This window comes from Phoca vitulina, unplaced genomic scaffold (assembly GCF_004348235.1).
Source record: "Phoca vitulina isolate PV1807 unplaced genomic scaffold, GSC_HSeal_1.0 scaffold38, whole genome shotgun sequence".
Lineage (NCBI taxonomy): Eukaryota > Metazoa > Chordata > Mammalia > Carnivora > Phocidae > Phoca > Phoca vitulina.
The window spans coordinates 13,109,809-13,134,384 of record NW_022589741.1 but is presented as its reverse complement, the minus strand read 5'-3'; the positions used below and the strand labels follow the sequence as shown (position 1 = coordinate 13,134,384).

General features: G+C 39.6%; 1 protein-coding gene and 1 non-coding gene across 6 annotated transcripts in view; one reads left to right on the top strand and one right to left on the bottom strand.

Moving 5' to 3' along the window:
- The window catches only part of SIK3 (SIK family kinase 3), a 238,493-nt gene that overhangs the window by 163,480 nt on the left and 50,437 nt on the right, over window positions 1–24,576 (top strand). The window lies entirely within an intron of this gene.
- Window positions 779–883, bottom strand: LOC116647068. The gene has a single exon (XR_004302277.1). It is a non-coding gene; the product is annotated as a U6 spliceosomal RNA (small nuclear RNA).

The window sequence follows — 24,576 nt, the reverse complement described above, 5'->3', positions numbered from 1 at the left end:
AGTCAAGGTAAAAAAAGCAGTTCTAAGGACTTCCCTCCTTAAAAGGGTGGGAGTTGAGGGTTCAGATTTACGTTATATTACAGGTCAAAGTACCTACTTGTACCCTTTCAGGTTGGTGATTCTACTGACTGTTTTGTGTAGGTAAGTCTAGATAAGTCTTTCCAGGCTGTACTTTCACATCCTGGGAATGTCACCGAACTTTTTAGTTATCTACGTTCGGCTGATGGATGCACTGTTGCTTAGTACTTTCACATAGTTGTAAGCTCCTTGAGTCCTGCATTTGCCCAGTGCATAGTAGGCAGGAATTAAATGCTTTCTTTATCTTACATAAAATCACATTTTTCCTTTGTCCTTAAGTCTGTTTCATATTCCCCAAAGCTCTCTAGATGCTAGCAGTTCCCAGACAAGTGGGTAGTGTGGAAAGACCGGCAATTTCAAACCCTCTTCTGTAATTTTTCACTGTAGCTTCAATTCAATTAATGGTAATAACATCTCCTAAGCTTCACAGTCCTTAAAAGTATAATAAAATGTTGTGTTAATTTCCCTATTGTCGCTGTAACAAATTACCACAAACATAGTAGTTTGAAACAATACAACTTATTATCTTACAGTTCTAGAGGTCAGAAATTTGAAATGAGTCTTTTTCCTTTTTCTTTTTTAAAAATGTTATTACATTTTTTATTTTAATCCCAGTATAGTTAACATACAAGGTTATATTAGTTGCAGATACACAGGTCATGATTCAACACTTCCGTACATCACTCAGGGCTCATCATGAAAAAATATGGAATGCTTCACGAATTTGCATGTCACCCTTGGGCAGGGGCCGTGCTAACCCTCTCTACCGTCCCCGTGTTAGTATGTGTGCTGCCGAAGCGAGCCCCCGAAATGAGCCTTATGGGGCTAAAATCAAGCTGTTGGTAGGACTGGTTCCACCTGGAGTCTCTGGAGAATCCATCTCCTTGCCGGTTTCAGCTTCCGGAGGCGCTGCACTCCTTGGTTCCGGTCCTTTCTTCACAGCACGCCGCCTGGTGCTCCCATTGTCAAATCTCCCACTCCTAGCCTGATCCTCCTGCTTCCCTCTTAGAGGGACCCTTGTGATTACATTGAGCCGTCCCGGATAACCCAGGATGATCTCCCCATCACCCAGTCACATCTACAGAAGTCCCTTTTACCACATAGGTACCACATTCGCAGGTTCCATGGATTAGGACGTGTGTGTCTTTTGAGTGGCTTTTATGCAGCCTGCCACAGATGTGATTGTAGGGTTCCTTGGATTACTGATTAGGGTAGTAGGTTAAAAGAAGGCCCTCTTTTTCTTCTATAGCTGTGTTCTACCTTCACTGACAAAAGGTTAAAAATTTTTTTATGCTTCCTTGGTTCTTGATTTTGACTTTAGAACCATTTTGATTTAGTTTGGGGAGATTAGTTCAGGAGGCTCTTTGTTTTTGTATTGAGAAACCAAGTGTAAAAGCAGGGGTCAGTGATAATTGAAATTAGAAACGCCACTGACAAATACTTGGGTAAGGAGATTTTGAAATGCTTTTCTTTGTTAATTGTTAAAACAAATCCATGTAGTCACAGTATGAGTCTACCTGCTGGTGTGTAATTACAGAATCGTGGGAATGCTGGTGGCCCGCCGTGGGCTCTCTGCATTAACACATATGGTGAGATTTTTAAGTTCGTTAACCCAGAGTCTGCATTTTTATTATTTGTTTGGCCAAGAATAAATGAGCTGCTCTGAGTTGTGCCCTGATATAATATCTAACATTGTCTTTGCTCGTGCATTCTTTTTTTCATGCTTTCATTACCTTGTCATTCACCCGCCACCACCCCCCACCCTCTTCCCCACGCCCCCCACTCTGGTTTTGCTTTCCGTGGTTCCAGTTACCCATGGTCAACTGTGGTCTGGGAGCAGGTGATCCTCCTTCTGACGTATGGTCAGAAGGCCAGTAATAGCCTAATGTTCGGTCACGACACCTACGTCATTCCCCTCACCTCATCTCATCACGTAGGCATTTTATCACCTCCCATCACCACAAGAAGAGGAAGGGTGATGATACGGTATCTCGAGAGAGAGAGGCCACATGTGCATAACTTTCATCACAGTATATTGTTATAATTGTTCTATTTTATTTAGTTATTGTTGTTAATCTCTTACTGTGCCTAATTCACAAAGTAAACTTTATCATAGGTGTGTGTATATAGGGAAAATCATAGCGCATCTAGGGTTCGGTACTATTTAGACGTGCACTGGGGGTCTCGGAATGTATCCCCTGTGGGTGAGGAGGACTCCTGTCCTCAGTTTCTCAATCATTGCCTGAACTTCCTCTCTTACACATAAATTAGGTAGAATTCCCATTCTTATCTGCCAAGACTTCTTTGAACTTAGTGGGCCAGTGGGAGAAACGCTTCTAGTTGAAGCTGACCACGGCGTGACTAATTTTGGAGAGGTGGAATGGATGGTTCTGACAGAATAAGGTCAGATAACTAATGAAATCAACTTTTTATTCTAAAAGCTAAAAGTAACTTCAGGATTTCTGATCTTTTCAGTGGTCTTTTGATGAGTTACTATTAAATCTCAGTCAGAAGGAAACTTCTAGACATGAAAGTAACACACAAAAGAGAAGAGTTTTGTTGTTTTATTTAAAATACTGTTAGTCTTAAGCACCTCATTTCTAAAATCATCATATGCTACCGTGTCAAATTAACATGGAATTAATAAAAATTCAGATTAGGAAATTTAAGGAATTCATGTTTTCCTTATGCCAATGTTAACCTAAATGGTTTTTTTGTTTTGCTTTGTTTTTACCTAAATGGTTTTGATGAAAAGATGATGCATCCTGTTCAAAAGTAGAAGATGAATAAGTTGCTCTGAGGATGTTTGTGTTTATGTTATTTTTACTTTCTTAATGAATTAATGTGGCAGTTTACATTTAACGCTTGATACTATAAAAATCTAGCTATTAGAAAAGCCCATGCTAGCCTTCCTCAAGGGAATATGTGTTCCCTGGACATGACAGGTACATTTTAGTTACAGATATTAAAAGATGCAATGGTTTAAGTAGGAGTTTTCATGCTTAAATTCTTACCTCTGAATTTTTGTTCCAGTGTTATTTCTACAGAGAATGAAGCCCAGATGAAAAACTTGGTTTTCCTTCTGATTTTAGAATGGCAGTAGCAAACCTGTCTTCTATAGAATTATTTAAAATTATTTAAAATTATTAAAAGATGTTTCTGTTATTAGTAATCCAGAGTAAACATTGATGGTTTTCAGAACAAAAAATTTTATTTCTGAAAGGCAAAGTTACTGAGTCTAGAACTAAAAATGTGTAGTGGTCATCTGAAAATGTATCTATTATTAGGCTCTTCGCTCAGGTGTCATGGGAGAGAGAACTGAAGTATAAGACATGACTCCTGCCCTAAAGAATTTATAGTCTATTTGGGCAGCAAATACTTAGACCTTTGGAAAGTTAAATAGCACCAAAATTATACTTGGGGTGTGTGTTTGTGTGTGTGTGTGTATGTTGTTTGTGTATGTATATATATAGAGAGAGCACTTTACAAAGCATTTTTACACATATTATTTAATTTCATCATATTTGGCATACAAATATAGCTTATTTAGAAAACATTAGAGTCTCCAAAATATATACCTTTAAGTTTCCAAAACTTTGAATTCCTTATAAAGAGGGCTCATGCAAATCTTTCATGTAGAGGGTCCAGCGCCGGGAAAGAATAGGATTCTTGGCCTCTAACCTTTCACTTTTCATGTCTCAGACGTGAGGATCCACAGAGGAGCAAATGAAGAGTGGGGGAGGGACAACCTGGCTCTCTCCGCATATAGCCTGCCTCGCTGGGTGACAGCGTGTTCAACAGCGACCAAATTATACTTTGATACAATAGAAGAGATGTTACAAGGCACGCCATGATTCATTATCACATTAATTATATAGTCTAATTACTACAGAAGTTCAGAGGATGAAGAAAGCACTTAGTTTGTGAAGTTCCATTAGATTGTGAATGCCACAGGGATGGTAACCGTATCCTGTTTACCATTTCATCCCCATGGCCGAGTGCATGCCTGTTCTCTAGTAGGTGCTCAAAATTTTGTTGATCTGAACTTTAGACAGCGGTGATGAGGACATAAATACCCTACTGAGGGCATAACATTTGATGTGCGTCTAAAGGATGAATAGGGTTCTTTAAGGTATAGGTGTAGAGGAGAGAATTCCAGTAGGATTAGTCAGTCAGCAGGTGTTAATAAAGCTCCTGCTATGTGCGGCCCTGATCCACGCACTGGGGATACAGTGGCAGGAAAGTGGTCCCTTGGAACTAACATTCTGCGGGGGGAGATCGACAGTGAACACATACATACACAAATAAGCCCTCGTAAGGACTATGAAAACGATAATATCGAAAATGTGCTAGAATGACTTGTGGGAGAGAGAATGCTTTTAAGTGGGCTAGTCCAAGCCTTCCAAGCAGAAGGAACAATGCGAAGGCCTGAGAGAGGTAAATTTAAGGTATTTGACAAGGTAGGAGAAAAGTTGGCACGGCTGCAGACGATAAGTGAGGGGGCTCTGGAAGGAGATGGGGTAAGAGAACTGGCTGGGGCCCGTTCCTGTGGAGCTTTAGGCACGTGGTGAGGATTTGGGATTTTATTTTGGTTGCGGTGGGAAGCTGAGTTGGAGAACTATGGGCGGCAGTAGCCCATGGCATGTTTGCAGAAAAGGTAAAGCACCTTGGCTGGAGGGAAGGTTTAAGCAGGGGAGTCATGCCTGAGAAGGTGAGAGAGATAGGTATTTATTTATAGTAGATTGTGAAATTGTTTGAATACCAGGCTTGATAAGTCAGATTCAGGATGAATAAGGAAAAAATGGGAGCAGGCAGGAGGGACAGGAGAGCAAATAGGAAGGTCAGTGAAGAGGCTGCAGGAAATGGTCAGATCCTACATAAAGGTGTCGGTAGTAGACTTGAAAAGGAAGACGAGGGCAACAAATATGAGAGAGAGAGTGCATGCGTGTAAATAAAGGGTTTCTGGGGTGGATAACCAGTCAAACCTCCAGGCCAGGAAGAGGGACCTGCCAGTCCAAGATATGTGTAGAAATCGAGAAATCAAATTTTCTTACTGATGGAGTATATTAAGCCATCAAAGGAAAATGGTGTTGTCTTATTTTTAATGCCATTTGAAAGCAATTTTAATTCTTGTCCCCAAAGATTAAGTAGAGAAATTTCTATATTTATAAAAGACTGCCTCAGAAAAGACCTAAATGTAGCTGGCTTACTCCCTGAAGCAAACTTATCTGAAATACTCAGACGTTATGAGAATGTTTTGAAAATTGTGGAAAGTTTTTTTTTGTGTTTTTTTTTTAAACCTAAGGAAGTTGGAAACTTTTCTCTCTAAATGTCGACTCCCAGAATGGTCTCCATGAGATAGTTCCCACTCCGGTGTTATTGTTTTAGTTGGCAGTCAGGAGACAGCAGAGAGCTGAAGTACCACTACAGCAAAGCCAGTGTTTTGGAAAGAATTTCCAGAGTGCATGGATCTAAGGTACTGTGGAAATATTTGACCTTAGTGTGGTGAGATCTAGACTATTTAATTTTTTAAAAGTGAGAAACTAAAACATTCTGCAAGTCCATGCATTGACCTTTCACCTTCAGGAAGAAGATGCTGAGATACAATGGTAGAGGGAAAAAAGGTGGTGAACCTTGGGTTTCTGAGAACCCTTCCCTGGTGTGGTAGTTGAGAATGTCCCTGACAGCTCACAGAAGGTGGTTATGAATATTCATCACACCAGTCACAAATTTTCGGTCATGATCGTAACACCTTTATTTAGGTTATCTTTCAGTGCACCTCCCTAGTTGACAGGTAAGAAATTGAGACCCAGAGAGAGGCCACGTGACTTTCCTGAATTCGTGTCATCACAGAACCTGGGAATCACAGTGCCTCGGTGTCCACTCTCCCCCTGAAATGCTGTGTGACCCGCAACTAGAAGGTGCTAACAACTTTCATGTATGTTGACCCTTGGGAAAATACAGTTTGAAAATTATCTCTTCTGCATCCTGTTCCTCAGACTGGAGCTTTACAATCGAGAAATGAACGCACCTTCATTCAGAAGGCATTTTTGGTATACACAGTTGATTTATTTCGTATGAAAAAATTCTAGAGTTAAAATTCAAAGGAACAGATTTTTGTCAGTCATGGTTCTAGGTGATAAGTGAGGTCTTAATGATCTTGAAAAGTATTGCATCCTGCTAAGATCAAGGAAGTGTTCTGTTTACAGGGCCTCACTCACAGCGGCTGTGCCACCGGGACAGAAGCTTCTCAGATTCTCCCACGGTGGTTTCCCTAACGCGGAGGGGGACAGCCTCACACAGGGTGGGGGGCAGCGTGGGATTGATTAGCTAGGCTGGAACGGTTCGCTTTTTAAATCACATCCTTTATTTTTAAATTCATGCACATTTTGTATTCTCCTCAATGTCCTATTACATTTGTTTTAATACTAAAATTATTCAACTTTATTTAGCACAGAAAAAATTAATGTTCCAGGAATATGTGTTTTCTTTAGCCTTCACTTTCACATAACTCTTGGCACACCGCAGCATTATGCCTGGGGATATATAAACATACATTAGTTCGAGAAACTTGAGAATAAAGGATTTCTTCCCCAACTATAGGTTCCTTTTACACAAACTTTTGTTAATTGCAAATCATTTGTTTCGGGGATAATTAGAAGTCAGTAAATGAAGTAATGATTTATCGCCACCCCCTCCCCCCCACCTCCTTAAATGGAATAGTTTGAGACCCTGTGAGGGTAAATCAAGTGAGTCTACCTGCGAGGGTAAATCAAGTGAGTCTACCTGCTAGCAGGTTGCTAATGAGCATGCTTGTAACTCAAACATTCAGTTTACTGCTTAGGTGAAGTCGCCGGTTACCATGGTAGTTTTGACCAGGATGCAGTTTTTCATCATATTTTGTTAAATTCACATCTATAATGGACCATTGGACAATGTAAAGCGTAAGGAGCACTGATGTCAAAATTCCGTTAATGAAAATAAAAATGGTAATTTAACAGTGCTTCGAGAAAAACTTTACCCAATTCATGAATTGTCTTCATTTGATCACTGTTCTTATCTAGCACATCAAAATCTTTCTAGGACTTCAGAAACCACAGATTTAGGCACACAGACACACACACACACAAATATACATACACATGCACACACACAGTGTCTGATTTGTTTTATTGGGAATAATGACTATCTGTGCTCATGTTTTCATGTACCTGTTGGCCAACTGTATGTCTTCTTTGGAAGAAAATCTATTCAGATTTTCTACTCGTTTTTTTTAGTCTATTTTTTGTTGTTTTTGCTATTGGATTGTATGAGTTCTTTATATATTTTAGATATATATTATCAGATATGTGATTTAAAATATTTTCTCCCATTCAGTAGGTTAACGTTTCATTTTGTTGATGGTTTGTTGGTAAATATAAATATAACTTATAATGAACTTTTAAATCGTTTTAATAATGTGCTAATATAGGATAAAATACCTTTCTTAAAGTTACTTTATCATTAGTTATACAAAAATGACAATTATTTTTTAAATTTCTTTTCTGGGATTCTTTTTAAGGTAATATTCCTTTGAAAGGAGTTTGTGAGTCAAAAAAGTTGGAAAATACTGGGTACTTGTATGGTTAAATAGGTTAGTTTTCTTTATATTCTAGTCCAGATTTGTGGGTGGGGTGTTATTATTGTTGTTGTTGTTGTTGTTTTGGATCAGATTGAGAGATTCTCTGAACTCTTGATAGACTCTTCTTCAGGAAAGCCTCTCTTCTCTATTTTATACCAGTTGTCCCTGAACTTTACCATAAAATTCATTCCCTACTTCTAATTGTATAGTTAGACATGTAATTTTGCCATGTGTGCCTCCCCCAAAGGACTAACCGCTCCATGAGGCCAAGGACTATGTGTGTTTTGTTCACCTTGTACCAAGAACTCATTAGTGGTCCCTCAAAAACTTGGGGAGTACCCTACTCTTGTGACTACATTTGCACATTACCTTTTAGGTGGGTTATTTGTTTTTCCAGTGTTTCCTGTCATTTAAGTTATGTTTATTCTGTTAGCTTTAACTTAAGAGGGTATATTCTTCCTGTGTTTAATTTTTCAGTGACATCTTAGAATTTCTTCTGTGATAGTTGTATCTTCTTTTCTCCAAAAGTAGGCTTCTACTTATTAGACCGTATGTCTTAATTTTTAATCTGGGAAATATTATTACTATACCTATACACTATATGCTATATACCATATACTATATTTCCATTGGTATCTTCAGTTTCTGTTGAGTATTTGAAAGGACTGATTCATCATGGTCTAAAATTTCGTATAGAGTGCTCACCTGTCAACCTGATTGAAGGATTGGACTTTCATTGTTCTAAGTGATAGGATTTAGAATTGTGACTGTAATAGTATGTATTCAATGAATTCAAGAATTCCAGTGAGTATTGTTTGCAGGTCTTGCAGAAAGTGTCTCACTACAGCCCTTTCTTTGATATGTCTACTCAATACTGAGTTTGATGGAAAGATCCTATATTGGGGAGAGTTTTTGTAAGAAGGGTTGGGGTAGTGCTATCTATAAAGAGTGGAAGGGATTGGTTTATTACCTCATTTAAAAATAGCTGAATTCAGTGATCCTAACTGCTAAGGTATTTTAAAGCTTTAGGGGAAAATTCATAAGTCACTCATTGAAAATGCCAGTCTAATGCTGGACTAGCATTTTTGTTTTTAAAGTTTCATCTTCTACAGAGATAGTATTGTGCTATATAAATATATAGTGCTAGGAAGTTGGGGAGGATCAGAAGATCTGTAAGATTAAGTGACAGATGTGGAGCAGTCCCATATATGACGTAATAGCAGCACGTGCAACAAAATGGCACTGTACTACTTCTCTAATAAATTTTCCAGAAGGTAGATACAGTCTTTCAATCTCATGCATATTACCCTCTCCTCCTCTAATTCTGACCTGCCTTAGTTTCATAAACTAAACCAAATATCCTCCTCCCACCACCAAAAAAAAGCTGATTACTTGATTCTTAACGCCGCCCCCCCCCCCCCCCCCGCCCCAGTGAAGGAATTTCTCTCGTGTATAAATGCTCAGGCTGTGAGTCAGTAGTTTTTGGCATTACTTCTCTATTAGCTCCTAGTCAGGAAGTTCAGCCAGGGGTTGGACTGATTGCTAAACATTGAGGACTTCCCAAGACCCATTTTTAAGAGTGAACTAATATTGTGACTCCTGGGAACTTCGAAACTCATCCTTCCTCACTACCGTAATTCTGAGATTCACACAGTTGACTCTTGTTTTGCGCAATTCCAAATAACACTTTTGGGTCACGTGATTTCTAGGCTAGTGGTATTGTATAGGAAAAGCAAGATTAGTTCCTTCTCTGTGTCATGTTCCATATACGTAACAGTCTAAACCCTGTTTATATAGTGTTCTTTCTGGAGTGTTGATCTTTGGTTCTTTGAGTCATTTCTAGCAAGAATACCTGACAGCTTGTCTCCTCCACCCCTCCCCTCCCATCAGTCCACTGGGAAATTAATCGAGGGCCAAAATTATTTCTGTTCTTAGTCTTTGTCTATAATTGCAAGTGCAGAATTAGGGTTATGAGTCCTCAGAAGCTTTCAGGTTTTAAAACATGAAGAATCTTGTCACTGTGTCTTCTGGTGAGGTTGTTCATTTAGGATGAATAAATATTTTCCCACTTTACTTTGTTCCTCTGCCCCCTACTTCTGAGCTGTTTACTTATAACAGCAAGGAAGGGAAGCACAGTTACTCTTGGAGGGCTTGGCTGTCAACCTTGGCTGTGCTGTGTTGGTCCCTTAACAGACGGTGTGAACACTGGAACTGGTTGCAGGCTGTGCCCAATCTGTTTACATCTGCTTTGCATTGCTCCTTGGTCAGCCAAAAAAGAAGTCAAGGGTATTGCTCTGAAGTGGTGGACCAAATAAGAAAATTTCCTGTTGCAGTTGTCCTGATCTTTAAATTAGTGCCATTCGTTCTTTCCTGTTTCCCCTTACCACATAGACAGACCCAGTTGATGATATACTTACTTTTAGGGATACAGTATCTCTACCCTATATAGCCCCAGGCTCCTGATCTTGCCTAGAACAAAGAATTTCAAGTCTCAAAATTGATAGTAAAGCTCTGGTATTTAAACCATCCCTAGGAGACAGACATATGGTTCAAATTAAAGTCTGCTGCTCTGTATTATGAGAAGGGGACATGAGATACCATTTCAGCCTGCAGACAAATGCTAACCAACCAGGGTGTTGGGGGTTGGAAAGAGACTTAACAAATTACGTTAGGAGCCACTTGTGAGCGGAGAAATAAATGACCATAGGCCACATGAAGAGAACAACCCCACCCCTATGGCTTCTGTTGTGCGGATCGGAGTATCCATCTGCTGTTTCCTTCTGTAGCTCTTCAGAATATTCATCATTTTAATGTTGAATCTCTGGATCTTAAGTCTTTCCCGTTGCCAATAAACAGGGACGTAAAGTATCTTTATGGGCATCTTCGTATCTGAGAATTTTCTGAAACTATTACAAGAGTTCACCACAATATGTGTAGTTACCATGTAACCATACAGAGTTATAATCTCATTGACTGTCTTCCCTATGCTGGACTTTTCATTATTTATCTTATAATTGGAAGTTTGTACCACTTAATCCCCTTCATCTATTTCACCCATCCCTCCAGCCCTCTCTCCGCTGACAACCACCAGTTCTATACATTTACGGGTGTGTTTCTAGTTTTATTGTTGTTTGTTTGCTCATTTGTTTTGTTTTTTAGATGCCACATATGAGTGAAATCATATAGTATTTGTCTTTTTCTGTCTGACTTATTTCACTTAGCATAAAACTCTAGGTTCATCCATGTTGTCACATGGCAAGATTTCGTTCTTTTTTATGGCTGAGTAATATTCCACTGTGTGTGTGTGTGTGTGTGTGTGTGTGTGTGTGTGTGTGTGTGTGTACTCCACATCTTCTTTATCCATTCATCCATTGATGGAGACTTGGGCTGTTTCCGTATCTTGGCTATTGTAAATAATGCTGCAATAAACATAGGGGTACATGCATCTTTTTGAATTAGTGTTTTTGTTTTCTTCGTGTAAATACCTAGAAGTGGAATTGCTAGATTGTATGGTTTTTCTATTTTTAGTTTTTTGAGGTTCCTCCATACTGTTTTCCAGAGGTGGCTGTATTGGTTTACATTCCCACAAACAGTGCATAAGGGTTCCCTTTTCTCCACATCCTTGCCAACCCTTGTTGTATCTGACTGGTGTAAGATGGTATCTCATTGTGGTTTTGATTTGCATTTCCCTGATGATTAGTGATGTTGAACATCTTTTCATGTGTTGGTTGGCCATCTGTATGTCTTTTTTTGGGGGGGGGGGAAGTGTCTATTCAGGTCCTCTGCCCATTTTTAATAGGATTATTTGGGGTTTTTGGTGTTGAGTTGTGTGAGTTTGTTACATATTTTGGATATTAATCCCTTATTGGACATCTCATTTGTCAATGTCTTTTCCCATTCAGTAGGTTGCCTTTTCGTTTTGTTGATGGTTTCCTTCACTCTGCAAAAGCCTTTTCATTTGATGTAGTCCCTTACTTTTGCTTTAGTTTCTTTGTTTGGGGAGACCTATCCAGCAAAATATTACTAAGGCTGTTGTCCTTGAGTTTACTGCCCGTGTTTTCTTTTAGGATTTTTATGGTTTCAGGTCTCACAGGTAGGTCTTCAGTTCATTTTGAGGGGTTTTTTTGTGGGTGCATGGTGTAAGAAAGTGGTCCAGTTTCATTCTTTCACATGTAGCTGTTCAGTTTGCCTAGCACCATTTATTGAAGAGATGGTCTTTTCCTCATTTTATATTCTTGCTTTCTTTTTTTTTTAAGATTTTATTTTATTTATTTGAGAGAGAGAGTGCACAAGAGGGGGTACAGTCAGAGGGAGAAGCAGACTCCCCACTGAGCAGGGAGCCCGATGCGGGACTCGATCCCAGGACTCCAGGATCATGACCTGAGCCAAAGGCAGTTGCTTAACCAACTGAGCCACCCAGGCACCCTGTATATTCTTGCTTTCTTTGACATAGATTAATTGACCATATAAGTATGGGTTTATTTCTGGACTCTCTATTCTGTTCCATTCATCTACATGGGGGTTTTGGGTGCCAGTACTGTACTATTTTGATTACCATAACTTTGTAATATAGTTTGATACCTGGGATTGTGATACCTCCAGCTGTGTTCCTCTTTCTCAAGATTGCTTTGGCTGTTCAGGGTCTTTTGTGATTCCATACACATTTTAGGATTTTTTCTAGTTCTGTGAAAAATACTGTTGTTATTTTGACAAGGATTGCACTGAATCTGTAGATTGGTTGGGTAGTATGGGCATTTTAACAATATTAATTCTTTCAATCTGTGAGCATGATATATCTTTCCATTCATTTTTGTCCTCTTCTGTTTCTTTCATTAATGTCGTAACAGTTTTCAGAGTACAGAAATTTCATCTCCTTGGTTAAATTTATTCCTAGGTATTTTATTCTTTTTGATGCAATTATATATGGGATTATTTTCTTAATTTCTCTGTTATTATTAGTGTATAGAAACACAGTAGATTTCTCTATGTTGATTTTGTATCCTGCGACTTTACTGAATTCATTTATTAGTTCTGGTATTTTTTTGGTGGAGTCTTTAGGGTTTTCTATATAGAATATCATGTCATCTGCAAATAGTGCCAGCTCTACTTCTTCCTTCCCAATTTGGGTGCCTCTTGTTTATTTTTCTTGTCTGATTGCTGTGGCTAGGATTTTCAGTACTTTGCTGAATGAAAGTGGTGAGAGTGCACATCCTTGTCTTGTTCCTGATCTTAGAGGAAAAGCTTTCAGCTTATCACCATTGAATGTGATGTTAGCTGTGGATTAGTCATAGACAGGCTTTATTATGTTGAGATATGTTCCTCTATACTGGCTTTGTTGAGAGTTTTTATAATGAATGGATGTTGAATTTTGTCAAATTATTTTTCTGTATCTACTGAGATGATCATATGATTTTTAACCTGCATTTTATTAATGTGGTATATAGTGTTGGTTGATTTGTATCTATTAAACCATCCTTGCATCCCTGGGATGAATCCCACTTGATCATGGTGAATGATCCTTTTAATGTATTTTTCAATACAATTTGCTAATATTTTGAGGATTTTTGCATCTGTGTTTATCAGAAACATTGGTCTGTAGTTTTCTTATTTTGTAGTATCATTGCCTGGTTTGGTATCTATGCTGGCCTCATAGAATGAATTCAGAAGCATTCCCTTCTCTGGTATTTTATGGAATAGTTTGAGAAGAATAGGTATTAACTTTTCTTAACATGTTTTATAGAACTCATCTGTGAAGCCATCTGGTCCTGGACTTTTGTTTGTTGGGAGTTTTTGATTACTGATTCAATTTAATTATTAGTAGTTGATCTGTTCATTTTTTTTTGTTTGTTTCTTCCTGGCTCATTCTTGGAAGATTGTATGTTTCTACTAACTTATTCATTTATTATAGGTTCTCTAATTTGTTTGCAAGTAATTTTTTTGTAGTAGTCTCTTACACTCTTTTGTATTTGTTTTGTGTTGGTTGTTACTTCTCTTTCATTTCTGATATAATTTATTTGAGTCCTCTTTTTCTTAATTAGTCTGTATAAGCGTTCATCAATTTTGTTTATCTTTTCAAAGAACCAGCTCTTATTTTCATTGGTTTTTTCTATATTTTTTGTCTCTATTTCATTTATTTCTGCTGTGATCTTTGTTATTTCCTTCCTTCTACTAAATTTGGGCTTTGTGTGTTCTTTTTCTTGTTCTTTTAGGTGTAAAGTTAGATTGTCTACTTGAGACTTTTCTTGATTCTTGAGTTAGGCCTGTATTGCTATAAAATTTCCTCTCAGTAGTACTTTTGCTCTGTCCCAAAGATTTTGATCCCATGTGTTTCCATTTTCATTTGTCTCCAGGTATTATTTTATTTCCTCTTTGATTTCTTTGTTGACCCATTGGTTGTTCAGGAGCATGTTGTTTAGCCTCCATGTATTTTTGTTTCCTCCTATTCTTTTCTTGTAATTGATTTCTGCTCTCATACTGTTGTGATTGGAAAAGGTGTTTGATACGATTTCAGTCTTCTTAAATTTACTGAAACTTGTTTTGTGGCCATGTGATCTGTCCTGGACAATGTTTCATGTGCATTTGAAAAAAATGAAGCACAGAAATTCTTCATAGGGCTTCAGGCCTTTCTTTGATGTCATAAATGCACTTTGAAACTACAAAGTATATATATTTAACTTTTGAATGTACATTGACTCTGTTCTCTTCTTTGCCTTAAGTTTCTGTTATTTTTTTATTCTTGTATTTTACTTATACTGAAGTTGCCCCCTCTTCTGTTTTTCCTGTATGTTGCACGAGTGTCCGGTCTGGTAGTGTTCTTCTTCCTGAGCCATGTGAGCTAAACTTGAGCTTATGATAGTGTAGTTTATTTTCCTTGTGTCCCTGAATTAGAATGATCCCAGGTTGACATGAGCTGAGGAAATAGAGTACTTCAGTATTCCTTAGGATGATGTTAATTCTAAAAAGCTAAAAAAAAGTTATTGAATACAAAGTGACTGTGGTTTTAAAGAAATTGTTAGGCTCTGTCTATTCTCTGGCTTGTTACTTATGGGATTTGAATAATCAAAAGGTTATAATCAGAAAATAAAATATGTTCTAAAGTTAGGGGAGAGTTAAGATTAATTAACTGAAAGATTTGCCAAAATTATGTCAACTCTCAGTTATCCAGTTTTGTCTGTTTGTTTTACTATCTAGGTTTTTTTTTTTCCTTCCTCCTCTTTCTTCTGGCCATCCAAGTTTTTGTTTGTTTGTTTGTTGTTGTTTTTTTGGTTTGCTAGTTTTATTAAGCCCGTTTTCCTTAGGTTGGACATATTAAAGGAAAAGAAGGGAGATCTAAATCTCCTCAGTGTCGTTGTTCTTGTTAGTAACTCTTATTAAATTAGGGAAGTAGTAACATTATAGAAAAAAATGAATTTTTAAATTATTTATAAGTAATGTGTCTTAGTCCATTCTGGCTGCAGTAACAAAGTACCACAGCCTGGGTAGCATATGAATAACAGAAATTTGTTGCTCACAGTTCTGAAGTGATTATATAGATCATTAAAATATTTACTCCTTTTGGGGCGCCTGGGTGGCTCAGTCATTAAGCGTCTGCCTTCAGCTCAGGTCATGGTCCCAGGGTCCTGGGATCGAGCCCCGCATCGGGCTCCCTGCTCGGCGGGAAGCCTGCTTCTCCCTCTCCCACTCGCCCTGCTTGTGTTCTCTCTCTCACTGTGTCTCTCTCTGTCAAATAAATAAAATCTTTAAAAAAAAAAAAATTTACTCCTTTTAAATTGTATTTGACTACAACTGTAAACTTTATCATTGTATATAAAGTCTTCATAGTTTACCGTCCTTCATTTAGGATTATGGCTGTCTTCAACAAAAACTTCAGTGAGCTCTCTGTTTTAACAAGTAGCTCCCAGTTCCTGGCCTCTTAACTGTTCACAAAATGCTGCTCTGAGCTCTCAAGCATTCATTTCTTTTTTTATCCTTCTCTCTCTTTTCCTCTTTTTCTCCCTCCCTCTCTGTTCTTGGTTAATTAGTGAATCAGTTGTAGAATATTGAGTGCCTTGTCTTCTGCAGTGCACTGTTCTAGGTGGTAAGAAGTCAGTGGTGAGAAAAAGAGCCTAATCTCTGTTCCTCTGAGCCCTGATGATGATGGAGCTTAGATCCCAGTGAAATTACGCTGAATGGCAAGAAATAGAAGTGGGAGGAGAAAAAGGATCCTATTCTTTTCTCATTTTTTCTTTGCTTATTATGAAATACTATATAAGTAAACAGAACTGTGCATTAACCATATACATATACTTTAATGAAAGTATACTGTAAAGCAAACACCTGTGCAATTACCACTTGGATCAAGAATTAGATAATTTGATCAGCCCAGACTGCACCCCCCCAACCCCAACCTCATCCTTGCTCTAAGAGGTAATCACTGTCTGGATTTTTGTGTTTTACCACTTGTGTAATGCTTCCCTCAGGAGTTTTGTTCCACAAGGTGCCATATTTATTGGATATAATGTGCAGTGGGCTCATCCTTCATGTAGTTTGCTTGTTCTTGAACTATGTATGAATGGAATCATACCAAATATATTATTTTGTGTCCTATTTCACACAACACTATGTTTACGAGATTTCTCCATGTCTATATAGCTGTGATTTATTCACTTTTATTTCTTTATTGTATTTCATGATACGAATATAGTGCAAGTCCTTTTTCCATCATATCTAGTGATGTATATTTGGGTTGCTTTCAGTTTGGAGCTCTTACCAATAGTTGCATGAACATTCTTTTTTTTTTTTAAGATTTTATTTATTTGACAGAGATGGACACAGCAAGAGAGGGAACACAAGCAGGGGGAGTGGGAGAGGGAGAAGCAGGCTTCCTGCTGAGCAGGGAGCCTGATGCGGGGCTCGACCCCAGGACCCTGGGATCATGACCTGAGCCGAAGGCAGACGCTTAACAACTGAGCCACCCAGGCGCCCCTGCGTGAACATTCTTAAACATTTATCCCTGTGCTGTCTTGAGCATTTAAGAGTATAAATCGAGGAGTAAAGTTGCTGGGTCATACATTATGTCTGTCTCCAGCTTATACTTGTAATGCCGAACCAGTGTCACGTGTGTGTGAGCGTGCCCATTCCTGCACGCCCTCACCAGTGCTGGGTGCTGCTCTACTTTGTAAGTTTTACAGTCTGGTGAGTGTGTGAGTGTGTGAGTATGGTTTTAGTGTTTTTATTTTCCTCTCTAACAACAAGGCTGAACTCTCTCCCCCATCTTTTTGCCTTTTTTGTGAAGTGTGCTTAAATAAATCTTTTGCCCATTTTTTCTGGTGGGTTGTCTTTCTTACTGATTTATAGGAGTTTTTGTTTCACTAGTAAGGATGTGAGTCTTTTGTTGTATGTGTTATAAATGTGTTCTTTCGTTTTGTGGTTTCTCATTTCACTCTTTTTTAAGATTTTATTTGTTTACTTATTTTAGAGAGAGTGAGCACGCGGGCAGGAAAAGGGGCAGGGGGAGAGGGAGAGAGAATTTCAAGCAGACTCCATGCCAAGTGTGGAGCCTGATACGGGGCTCAAACCCAGGACCCTGAGATCATGACCTGAGCCAAAACCAAGAGTGAGACGCTCAACCGACTGAGCCACCCAGGCGCCCCTCTCATTTTACTCTTTTTAAACATCTTTCAGTGAATAGATATTTCAGTATAATTTTCATGTAACCAAATTTACCACTTTTTCCTTTATGATTAGTGCTTTTTGTTTCTTGTTTAAGAAATCCTTCCATCCCCTGAGGCATTAAAGATATTCACTTTTATTATTTTATAAAAATTTAGTAGTTTTACCTTTTGCATTGAGTCTGTGATCCACCTGGAATTGATTTGAGGATATAGTGTGAGGAAGGTGTCCTATTTAATTTTTTTTTCCACATGGAAAACCAGCTGTTCCCATGCCATGTATTGAAAAATTCGGCCTTTTCTCAGTGATATATAGTGCTTACAATTCTTTCCAAAGTACTATTTTTAAAGAAACCTGCAGTATGCCTCAAGCACAATATGACTTTGGGAATTACATAAGCAGAGCAAAGGGTTGAGAGTGAAGAATAAAATGAAAAACAGAATGTAATAACTAAGGCATTTGGAAGTTGTGCAAAAGTAGTTAAGGGATGTCCCATTTGCCTCAATGTAAACATACATAAAATGCTGAAAACACAGTGTGGGTGTGGGCTTTGAGGGCATCCAGGCTGGCATTATGGGCTCGGCCTTGTTCTTAGGAATTTTTTTTTAAAACTTCAAATTTCGGCATGTTACTTTAATAAACCTCACTTTGCTGAGATCAGTGTAGAAACCTCACTTTCCCAGACATAAAACAAAAATAATGCTCATCTTGATGAGGTAATAAATACATGGCACTGTCACACAGCACTTGGCAGAGTGTCCTTTACAAAATGTCTCCTTGCTTTATTCTGTATAATTGAGAGTACCACATAAATGGGAAAAGTGCTGCTCTGAGAGAGACCAGGCTGGTCTGGTTCTAGGTCTTCCAGATACCAGGCTCTCTCCGGGGTCATGCCACTTGGCTGCATGGCCAGGTGGCTCCTTTCTAGGTACCCTGAATGAATTTCCTGATAGTCGAGAACTTTTATTTATTAGTTGTCATGAGACTTGGTAAGAAATACCTTATGCTCTCAAAGTATGACGTGTGGGTGATTCAGAATGAATCTGGATTATGTCCGTACAACTTAGCCTTGCATTAGGACAAACTGACAGATAGAAATTCTGAGGGGAAATGACCCCATTTCTAATCTCGAGTAATTATGTCACCATAGTTTTCCCCCAGATGCAGGTCGCAAACTACTTGGGTGGCATCATATGTCGCTACGGACCGCCTTTTCCTTCTTTGACATGCTTTTCTCCTGTCCCCGCTTCCTCATTGTAATGATCTTTCTCTCTGCTTTTGGCTGCATCCTCTTTCTCTTCCTGTACCCATAAAGTAGGAAGTACTTAGGGGTGTGTTCTAAGCCTTATCCCAGCCATCCCCTTTTTTGCACTTATTCTTTCAAAAAATTCTTATCCATTCAATACTATGACTCAGGTCCTCGGAACATCTCAATTTGAATTTTTCTCACCTCCTTTAACTCAGGATAGAACAAAAAAATATATATATTTTTCTTCCCAAACCAACTACTACTGTCTAGACTTTCGTGTACCCAGACTACCCAGACGTGCACGGTCATACTCTCTACTTTCCCCTCCTTTTTATCTCATGTGTTCAGTCTGTCCTCAAGTACCATCCAGTCTTTTTTCAAAGTAGTCTTTGAATTGTCTTTCTCATTTTCATTACTTCTGCTTTATCACAAGCCTTCCTCTTCACCTCACGTCTAGCTAGTCTTGCTTTCAGGTTAATTTTACTGCATCACCTGCCAGCTCTAGAAGTTCCAGTGACTCCTTATTGCCAGTGGGAGTGGTCCTCAAACTTCTTCAGAAAGAGTCACGTTTTGTTTGTTTATATTCATATGTCTAAATTCTGTCCAGGAGATCCAGTAGGGCTGAGGCGAGGTTTGTGGGTCACTCAACATTTCTAAAACTGCACTGGGGATTCTGATGTACTGACAGGATGAAAATCAGTGATTCTGAGAGGACAAGAGGATGGGATGGGAGGCTTGTGATTCGACGTAAGTAATTATCAAGATAATAGTTTTTTATTTGGGTAGTAGATTCACTGGTGCTCATTGCATTACTAAAAATAACCATTTCTAGGGCGCCTGGGTGGCTCAGTCGGTTAAGCGACTGCCTTCGGCTCAGGTCATGATCCTGGAGTCCCTGGATCGAGTCCCGCATCGGGCTCCCTGCTCGGCAGGGAGCCTGCTTCTCCCTCTGACCCTCCCCCCTCTCATGTGCTCTCTCTCATTCTCTCTCTCTCAAATAAATAAATAAAATCTTAAAAAAAAAAAATAACCATTTCTAGAAGAAAACACAGGGATGAATCTTCGTGACCTTGGGTCAGGCAGTGATTTCTTCGCTATGACACCAAAAGCATAAGTGGCCTTAGAAAAAGCTAGATAAATTGGACTTCATCCAAATTAAAAACTTTTGTGCATCAAAGGACACCATCAAGAGAGTGGAAGAAAATTCCGTAGAATGGGAGAAAATATGCAAATCATGTCAATGGACTTGTATCCAGAGAATATAAAGAACTCTTAAAACTCAATAATAAAAAGACAACCCAATTTAACAATGGGCAAAGGACTTGGATAGACATTTGTCCAAAGAAGATATACCAGTGATCAGTAAGCACATGAAACAATGCTCATCATTATTAGCCAACAGGAAAATGCAAACCAAAATTGCAGTGAGATACCACATACCCCCATATACCATATAGCCTAGGATGGCTATAATTAAAAAGAAAATGGCAGTAATAAGTATTGGCAAGGATGTGGAGAAACTGGAACACTTGTACGTTGTTGGTAGGAATGTAAAATGTGGCAGCCACTTTGGATAAAAGTTTGGTTAAATCCTCAAAAATTTAAACATGGAGTTACCATACCATATGATATATATAGATATATATGTATATGTCTAAGGGTAGATATAGATATATAGATACAGATAGATACATGTATATCCTTAGGGTGTAAGTTTATATGTGTGTGTGTATGTGTGTGTGTGTATACCCTAAGAAATGAAAAGATACACCCACAAAAAACATACAAGGATGCTCATAGCAGCATTATTCATAGTACTGAAAAGTGGAAATAACCTAAATGTTCATCTACTGGTAAGTGGATAAATAAAATGTAGTATAACCATACCATGGAATATTAGTCAGTGGTAAAGAAAGGAACAAAGTACTGATGGATAGATGCTAAAACATGGATGAGCCTTGAAGGCATTATGCTAAGGAACAGAAGCCAGACACAAAGTCCACATAGTGTATGATCCCTTTTATAGGAAGTGTCCAGAATAAGCAAATCCATAGAGACAGAAAGTTGATTTGTGATGGCCTGGGGCTGGGCTCATTGGTGGGAGAGTTGGGGGAGAAATGGGGACTGACTGCTGATGGGTATAGGGTTTCTTTTTAGGGTGATGAAAATGCTCTAAAATTGGTTGAGGTAATGGTTGTACAACTCTATGAAAATATTAAAAGCCACTGAACAGTACATCTAAGTGGGTGAATTTTATGGAATATGACATTTATCTCAATAAGGCCAGAGAACAAAAATCTGAGTAAAAACAAGCCATGTGTGGAGCAAGGGTGAGAGAGTGTCCCCACCTGCCCCATGCCTCTCCTCCACAACAACCGAGCAGAGGGGACTTACCTCCCGAAACTACCAACAGAACCCAGAATAGGCTGGTTTGAGTTTCAACTGCTTTCATTTTTTCCTTCCAGTCTTCTTAAAATGTGTAGCAAAATGCCCCTCAAAGGTAAGCAGCTAAGAGAATAAAGAGGAGGTATTCTTCCCAATCTAGTTATTCAGTCCCTGGAGTGTAGATTAGAAGGAACTAAACTTTCAAAATGAGTTCCAGATTTAGTATGTTAATAACTTGAGGTTTCTCCCACATCAGTAACTTAAATTTTCAGGAAATAAGTTACGTTATCGGTGAATGGACAGTGGGCTAGCCAGAGCTGTAACTTACAAGCCACACAGCATCCTGCAGACGCGCGTGAAAGACTTGTGAGGAGGCTAGCAGGGAGGATGCGGCAGCAGTCTGCTTTTGGTGAAGCTGTGAATTTACAGTAATACGTGGATTGAAGAGGGAGGGTGGGTCATATTCTGTTAGGTTTGGTACATTGAAGAGTGAATTGGGATAACCCAGGATCGTTCATTGGAGGAAGCTGGCTTTAATGGGAAAAAAATAAAGTGTCATAGCAGGCAAGGAGAGGTGGATTTTGCTTAAATGTGCAGTTAGGGGTGGGAACAGCATGTGGAGTGGTTACGGGAGACCCCTTGACAGGTTTGCAAGACTAGAGGATTTTTGCTTGGTGTGTAATAGGAAACAAGGGCAAGCAGATGGGGGTGCGGTTGTTGAATCTTACTGAAATCTTGCTGTTGGTCATCAGTCTAGCTACTGAAGCCAGCCCTCTGGTTGTAACATGCTGTCGAAGCAGATGCTTCCCCAGATGTGGATCCCTGTGGTTGTCAGGCCCCGATCATATCGTTCATTCTTGCATGCTCAGTTCTCATATCAGCGCCTCATAGCAATCTAAGCTCATAGCCCCCACTGAAGGTGGTTCCCTTTGAGATTGTTTCCTTAGTAAAGATTTCCTGTTTGGTAGATAGAATAAACACGCTGATGGCCATTAAGTTTGTGCCTTCCCCTCCCCAGCAGAGTAAACAGGTTAAAAGGTTGGTAATTGTAGATAGAGCATCCATAGTTCAAAATGAGAAATGTCCTATATATTTTAAGCTGCTTATTAGGAAAATTTTAAACCTACTGCTTTTAATTAATTGCTTGGCCTCTTGTGTTCTCCATTCAAAATACAAAAAACTCCATGATTCTGTCTTCTGGACTTTGCTAAGCAGTCCCACTAATGTCAGAGTGCATACGTTCCTACAAATGCCATCTGCACGCCTCTTCCCTGTGGAGCAGAGGAAGGCCACCCGTGGAAAGGACCTGATGAAGAGGTGTGCAAGCCAGTTAAAACAAAACAAAACAATTAAGTGTCCTCTTTCTAGAAAATTCCCAAAGACATCTGCTTTGCTGAATCTCATTTGTTAGGATTTTTAACAACCTATCTTCACTCTCGGAAGAAAAATCTTAGCAGGCTTCAGCGCATGCAGACTTTAGTAAATTAAAGCTATTGGGTTTCAAAAGTTGTAGGTTAGTTGGTAGAGCTTTAAATGCAGTTGCATTCATAGTTGACATTTAGTAAGTACCTGTTGTGTTTAAACACTATTATATCCAATATAATTTGAGAGAGTCGGAGATGAATAAGGTATTCTTAAGGAACTAGAGAGAGTGTATGTTTTTCAGGAGCTAAAAGGATAGGATGTGTATATGTGGAAATAACCAAAATAAGGGAGAAATACAGAGTAATAGGGGAGTACAGAGAAGGTAGAGGATATTTCTTGTAGGAGATCCAGGAAGACTTAGCAGAAGAGGCATTTATTTCCCACTGATGAAAGAGAATATTCGATTTCTTATAGAAGTAGCTGTAAGTGTTTCTAATGATGGCCCTGACCTCTAAGCCCCTGTGATCATGACGTTAATTTTAGAACTGTGGGCTGAGAGCTAGGACGTGGAGGCGCTAGGGGTTGGCCGGCTGCCGTTGTAAGGATGAGAAGGCTCCAGGAGCCAGAAAGGGACGGGAGGCTTGGCCTAGTGATTTTATTGCCATTTCATTCAGTGACCCTTTCTTGAGTCCCTGCTGTGTATGAAAGCGCTGTGTGGAAACGGGTGAGTCCAGCTGTATTCTCCCCGCTAGTGGAGGGCATAAGCACATTATACAACTAAGGATAAGATAAGGCAGAGTCGTTGGGGTATAGAGGTATAACGAAGGGCTACGGAAGCACAGAGGAGGAAGCCATTGACATAGTCTTTTGTGGTGGAAATCAGTTAAGGCTTCATACAGGAAGTAATATTTGACTGGGCCTTGGAAATGAGTGATCTTTCAAATGTGGCAAAGAAAGGAAAAGCCGGGGCGCCTGGGTGGCTCAGTCGGTTAAGCGTCTGCCTTCGGCTCAGGACATGATCCCGGGATCCTGGGATCGAGCCCCACATCAGGCTCCTTGCCCTGCTTCTCCCTCTCCCTCTGCCTGCCACTCCCCCTGCTTGTGCTTGCTCTCTCTCTCTGTCAAATAAATAAATAAAATCTTTAAAAAAAAAAAAAAAAGAAAGGAAAAGACATGGCACAGAGAGGAAGTAGCCGAAGGAAGGAACGTAAATGCAGAGTAGTCTAGCAATGCTAGAAGGGCTGGGGGAAGTTGGAAAGGTGGGTGGGGCTGGGCCATGGAGGAGCTTGAAGGACAAGGCTCAGAGGGCTAGACTGTTCTGTGAGCAGATGGGAGCCCCCCGTGTTTTTGAGCGAGGAGTTGACACAACATGATTTGCGTGACTGTCCCCACGCTAGGAATGGATGGCCTAGAGGGAAATGAATTGGAGGTAGTGAGCCGTGTGTGATCTCGGTCGGAGAGAACACAAATATGAGCTGAGCTGGTAGGAATGGAAATAGAAGGAAGGAAATAGATTCAGGACACACGGGGTAGAAGCAGGAAAAGTTTTATTACCAGTTGGGAATGGGAAATGAGGGGGAGAAGGGAGACTCCAGTGCTCCCAATAGCTGGGATGGTAATTCCATTAACGAACATTAATGGGAACATGAGCAGTAGAACAGATTCGTTTTCGGAAGATGGCGAGTTTGAGCTCTTTCTCCCCAGGTAAGTATTAGAAGTTCAGGAATTTAAGAGTGGTACCAAGACCAGAGATAGAAACTTGAAGAATTATTACCAAACAAATGATAACAGAAGCTCTGGGACCAGAAGAGTCAGCCTTAGAGCAAGGAGAGAGACAAAATCAGCACAGGCCTTACAAGAACACACATGGTATAGAAGGAGAAAGGAGTAAAGCAAACAGCAAACGGAGACCGAGTTGTCCAGGGCAGTAACACTAGGGAGGGGAGGGTAAGGAGGTGCCTAGCCTTTTCAGGCACTGTCACCGCAGGGAATGTGGTAGGCCTGGGGCAGGAGGGAGTCGGCTGGCTTCCAGACGAGTTATTCCCGTAAATACTTACATACATGAAAGTATTCAGAAGTCAGCAACTCTCTGTCCTTTGGCCTGCCATCTTTGCTCATGTTCTGAGCCTTCCTCTCCACACCACACCTCTCCTGTCTCTCATCTACTCTCTCCTAAAACAGCGGGAGGGGAAGAAAAGTAGGGGGGAAGCTGAAGCACAAAGGGACT